Source organism: Balaenoptera physalus, assembly GCF_965194825.1.
Source record: "Balaenoptera physalus genome assembly, chromosome: 7".
Lineage (NCBI taxonomy): Eukaryota > Metazoa > Chordata > Mammalia > Artiodactyla > Balaenopteridae > Balaenoptera > Balaenoptera physalus.
In genome coordinates, this window is record NC_138886.1 from 70,202,977 (window position 1) to 70,209,181 (window position 6,205).

The following is a 6,205-nucleotide window of genomic DNA, read 5'->3' on the forward strand; positions in this document are numbered from 1 at the left end:
AATAGATATCCAAGATGTCTTCTGAGGAATTATTTCATAAATTAAACAAAAAATAATTTGATATAAGATAATGGTGAACAGGGACTTCCCCGGTGGTCCAGTGGGTAAGACTCCACACTCCCAGTGCAGGAGGCCCGTGTTCTATCCCTGGTCAGGGAACTAGATCCCACGTGCATGCTGCAACTAAGAGTGCACATGCTGCAACTAAGAAGTCCGCATGCTGCAACAAAGTTTCCCGCATGCGGAAATGAAGATCCTGCGTGCCACAACTAAGACCCAGCACAGACAAAATAAATAAATACATATTTTTTAAAAAAAGATAAAGGTGAACATATTTTGTTATTATTGAATATATTATAAAGTTGAACACGATATTATATGAACAAAACAATTTTAAATACCACACATAGTATTACTGAGATAAAGTAGATGAATGAATATCTGAATACATTACAGACCTTAGCACATTGATTAGTGTTATTTTAAACTCCTGGTCTGAAAATTCCAAAATTTCTATTATTACTGGCTCTAGTTCTAATGCTTGCTCTGTCTCTTGCAGCTGTGTTTCTCATCTTTTAGTATGACTTGCAAGTTTCTGTTGAAAGTTGAACATGATGTACCGGGTAAAATGAACTGAAGTACATTGGCCTTTAGGGTGAGGATTTACACTTACCTTGCTAGGATTTGGACTGTGTTTATGGTTTGCCATAGCTGTAGGTGTTAGAGGCTAAAATTTCCTCTTGTGTCCATGCTTTTCTCTCCCCTGTTGTCTTTGGGTTTCCCTAGAGGTTTCTTCTTAAAGTCTGACCCTGCAGTTCTCTTCTGTTGTAGTCCCCCGTTATACAGGAACCCTGTTGATGTGATGGTAAGTATGGGGGAGGGGGAGCGCTCTATAATCCTATGATTATGTATCAGTTTTTGGTGAGTCTGTGCCTCTGGGCTGTGACCTTCACAAGTGTTTCTCAGATTTTTACCACCCAATTTGGTGAGGCAAGGAAGTTAGAGGGATTTGGAGTTAAAGGTATTTCCCTTCCCCCAGGTGGGTTAGGCTCTGGTAAAATAGTTTCCCTTGAGGGCAGACCTTTGTTAAAGAGAATACACTACTCAGAGTATTTCAAGATGACTACTTTTCTTTCCTTCTGCTAGAAAAAAACAGGAGATATTTCTCTGATTTTCACAGTGAGAACCTTGTGGGATTCCTACAGGTAAAACTCACAAAAGTGTGGGGCTCTACTAATTCTGGGCCCCTGGAGTTTTGAACTCTCAAGATCATCCACTAGGATCCTCCAGCAATTCTTCAATTACAGTTTAAGTGTTCCTACCAAAACTCGTTCCACCTGCAGCCTTCTGCCCCAGGTAACCTGGGATTCTCTGAATCCTCCTTTCTCTCAAGCTATCAGGGAGTGGTTTGCCCTGTGACCCCAGTTTTTGATGGATTTAAGAAGAGTTGCTGTTTTTCAATACATTCTGCATTTTGTTGTTGTGAGGTCAAGAATGATGACTTCCAGGTGGGTTACATGTTGAACCAGAAACCAAAAGTTCCCCCAATATGTGAATATATTCACATCAGTATAGCTCTCTCTTTAAGAGTAATGCCCATAGAGACATACATTTTAACAATAATTTTGAACAATTTAACTCAATGCATTTCATGACTAAAGCAGAAATAAGAGTCCTGAAAAGGACTGAACATATGGGTACATGACTTAGTGTATAAGGTACAGAGAATCATTTCCAGGTCCCTTTCCTTACTTATTTTCTTTCAATTTTTTTTAAAATAAATATATTTACTTATTTATTTATTTTTATTTTTGGCTGCATTGGCTCTTGGTTGCTGGGCGCAGGCTTTCTCTAGTTGTGGTGAGCGGGAGCTACTCTTTGTTGCGGTGCGCGGGCTTCTCACTGTGGTGGCTTCTCTTGTTGCAGAACACAGGCTCTAGGCACACGTGCTTCAGTAGTTGTGGCATGTGGGCTCAGTGATTGTGGCTGGTGGGCTCTAGAGTGCAGGCTCAGTAGTTGTGGCGCACAGGCTTAGTTGCTCCACGTCATGTGGGGTCTTCCCGGACCGGGGCTCGAACCCGTGTCCCCTGCATTAGCAGGTGGATTCTTAACCATTGTGACACCAAGGAAGCCCTTCTTTCAAATTTTTGATGAAAAGAACGATCTCATGATTTCTACTCTGACAACTTCCCAGAGTTCCTCTATTTCTTCTCTTCAGATTGAGAGGGATTCCCTGGAAGTAAATTGTTCATGGCCAGTGTAGGGCCCTCCATTTCCAAGACACTCTTCCTCCCCCATCACCTGTACCAAACTGGTGTCCAGGTCTTCCAGCTGCCGATAGAGTCCAGGGGGAGTTTGTGCAGGAGGGTCGTGTTTCAGGAGCGCTGCGTGTGGAAGAGGTTGAAGATCAGCTGGGACATCTTGTGAAACTTGCCGCCATCTGCCATCTCCCAGAGGAGATGTCCTTCAGTCGGAATAACAGGGAAATCCTTCTCACTTGACTCAGGAGCATCAGGTCTTCCTGTGAACCAGTCCATGGCTCTGAGGCAGATCCCAACCCAGCCCAGGGGTCAGATGCTGATGCAGCTAACAACCAGGAGGGCCAGCACAGGTAGTGGGCATTAGAAGCCTTGGGGATGCCAGCAGCCTGAATGAGGTGTGTGTCTGTGTGAGTTTCTCTGAAGGGCTTTCTATATAAGTCTTTCAAATTCAGAACTCAGTAGTTATCACTTTCAGAATGTTCCTGTACACTTTTTATCTTTTTTTTCCTTCACGTATGCTCTAGACTAGAAGACATCGATAATTTATATCATTCTTTCGTTTTTCTTAGTTTACATTGAATTTGCCCTAAGAAACTTCAGATGTTTCAGTATAAGTGGATTCAAATCTTTCCAAAGACGAAAGTCTTTTTGTTAAACTCAAACTTATGTCTACAGTGCTTTCTTGCTAACAACAGCACTTCACCTCTGGTCCTGGGCTCTGTTTCTGCCCTCTTTATTTTGCATGTCAGCCAAGCTGCCTTGTTCTTCTGGATTGGTCTTCTTGAAAATGGATTTATTAGACCTGTTTGACAAGTAACATCTTGTCTACATCTTGTGCACCATTGTATCATTAGCACAGAGTTCATAATAATGTCTCAAGATAATTAGTAACAAATAATATTCTCGTTTTTTTCCATCAGACTTCACATCAGAAGCTTCTATTAACCTCCCATCAGAACCTTATATTAAAGCGATTAATAAGCATCATTAGATCATTCAGTACATTTTTACTGAGCCTCTTGATTCACCATTCCCATGTCACAGTGAAGATGCAGGGTGGTGAAGATGTAAGGCATATGATGCTAGAGAAAAGTTTCCTTCTTTTCACTGCTGATTTCAGAGTCTTAATTTTATATGTTCTTTTTTCAGTCAGTATTGTTCTGGGCAAGGGTTGTCTTGCTGCTTCTGAATTACTTTCTGTCTCATTTTGAAATAGGAACCAAAACAGAGAAGTAAAAATGGAAACATAAAGGGGTCCATACCACTATTTTCCATAATTTTCAATATGTCATTGTTTTCTTTCTCTATTCATCTTTCTTAGAAAGCAGTCATTGGCTTTGGATGCACTGAGGTAAATGGAAAACAAATGCAAAACTGACTATGATGAGAGTGAAAGAAGTAAAGTGACTCCCCAGGTGAAAAAATGACAGTGGGATTTCCTCTCTTCTCTTATTACCCTCCACTGACTCCAGTATGGTTCCGGCTGATTTATTCCACCAAATCAGCTCTCACTAAAGTCAGTTCCATCTGTTTCCCATGTAGTGGATGACTTCAATCTACAGAGCAGCTTACTGAAAATCAACATAACATTAATCAAGATGATGATAAATTTTCCTTGTAATTACATATGTCATGATTTAAACTAAATAAAATGTTAAACAGGAATATGAGTTGTCAATACATCAAATCTATGTGACCTCTTCAGAGGCAAAAATGTTTCAAAAAAGGACAACCACGCAGAGAATAATATGATCTACCTTCTACTCTAGGTCCCACCCTATGTCTCTCCTCCAGTTCAGATGGCAAATATCTCAAACCTATTTTCTATATATATTGTCATTATCTTCTCTTATTCATCCTTCCACTCTCTCCACAATGGTTTCTGCTGATTAATTCTCCCAAACATGCTTTCACTGAGGTGGCCAATACTGTCTCTTTTCCCAAGTAGGGGGTAGTTTCTGTCTACAATTTAAATGAATGCATTGAGTCTTCTAAGCAGTTTCAGCCTTTTACACATGGTCTTCTTACCGTTCTCTCTCTCGTCCTGTTAATATATGGCCATTCCACTCCGCTTTCCTTTGCTGCTCTCTTCCCTCCTGTTTAAGGTTAAGGTCATAGGACTCAACTTCAAGTCCTTTTCTCATTGTATTCTCTCTTCCATTTGAACACTTCTTCTGTTCCCATGCTTTACACTTCATGGAATTACTTGTAAATTGCCAAGTGCAATATCCAGTGGACATTTGCAGTTAGATACCTACCAGTGAACGGTAGAGAACATCTACGACTTTTGTTTTTATATCCTCACATGGCTTGATCCACCTTCGGCTGAGAGAATTTCATTTTTCGCCCTTCTTCTCACTATAGCATTAAACCTAACTTATATTAATTTATAATATTAGTTAGTATTAGTTTAAACATAATTAATATTTAATTTTCAATTAACTGATTATTGTTTTTAGGTTCCTTTCCCTACAAAAATCAAGAGACAAAAAAGCAGGATTGGATTCATTATGGTCACCACTATATCCTGAGGGCAACATACAACCTGGCTTAGACGATGTTTATATTTACTTCTAACTAGAGTATCATAATGACTCTAGCGTATCATATTATTTACATAATGATGTAAATGAATTGCACCATTCTTTAATCAGGTTGCACATTCAGGCATGGTGTTTCTTTTTTAAGAATAAACAAATATAAAAAGTTTTCTATGATGAAAATTTATTTAAAGCACAAAGCAAAAAATAAATAGACTAAATACAAAGAACGTGTTTTTTCTCTTAACCACAATTTAAAGGTGCACATAATATTATACAAACAAAAAATAAGTTAAAACTTTATAAATAGTTAAATAAATAAATTTTTAAATAGATAAATAAATCATCTGTAAGGAACTAGTGCCTGCGGAGTTGAATATGATGTTGCTTAATATTCCTGAAAACATTTGACAGATTGATTCAATTCAGGGCATGACGAGAGCAGAAATGAAGTCTTTGACACGGCAGCACAGGTGGAAGTGTGGTCTTGTTAGGCAGTGAGAATCATTTCCGTGTTGAAGCAGGTGTGTGTCATTCCTTCCTCCTGAGTCTTTCTTGCAAGTTTGTTGATGAAGAGAAGGATCTCATGACTTCTGCTCTGACAATCTCCCAGGCACAAGGGCTGTATTTCTTCTCTTGCAGATAGACAGTGATTCTGTGGAAGTATTTCCTCACAGCCAGGATGGAGTCCTCCTTCAGCAGGGGAGTCCCTTCCAGCCCCGCCTCCTGCATCAGACAGGCTTGCAGGTCAGTGAGCTGCTGATAAAGTGCAGTGCAGAACTTGTCCAGGAGGGTCTCATCCCAAGCGGCAGCCGAGCCCTCCGTGCTGAAGAGCCGGAAGGTCTGCTGGATCGTCTCATGGACGACAGCGATGGCTTGAGCCTTCTGGAACTGGTTGCCACCAAACACCTCCTGGGGGAATCCAAAGTCCTTTCTGTCCTTCAGGCAGGAGAAGGGGGAGATTCTCCTCATTTGTTGCAGGAGCATCAGGTTCCTCCTGCTAGCCAGGCTGTGGGTCTGAGGCAGGTCGCAGCCCAGAGAGCAGGTGGAGTTGCAGCTGAGCAGCACCAGGGCCAGGAGGAAGGACAAGGTTGGGGCCATCGGGGACCTTGTAGATGCTGCTGGCCTGGCTGAGGTGGGTGACTCTGTGAACCCTGCTCTCTAGGTTCTCTGAAGACCTTCCTTCAGGCCTGGGTCTTAAATGGGAATGAATTTGTTTCCATTTTCTGAATGTTCCCTCTTACTTTCTACTTCTGTTTTTGCTTTTCATTTTGCACTCTCCAGATAGGTTAGGGCAGAGTTTCTCAACCACTGTTTTTCATCCTTGCCTCCCCTTCTCCTGCCCACAGAGCCTTTTTAGATATTATTTTTCCATATGGCCCCCCTATGAAATTTTGATACACA

The 6,205-nt window shown here is 41.0% G+C and overlaps 1 pseudogene across 1 annotated transcript; it reads right to left on the bottom strand.

The window, feature by feature from the left end:
* Positions 1 to 5,312: 5,312 nt before the first annotated feature.
* LOC309664753 (interferon alpha-1 pseudogene) lies at positions 5,313 to 5,909 on the bottom strand (annotated as a pseudogene). Its single transcript has one exon. The product of its transcript is annotated as an interferon alpha-1 pseudogene (transcript).
* Positions 5,910 to 6,205: the final 296 nt, after the last annotated feature.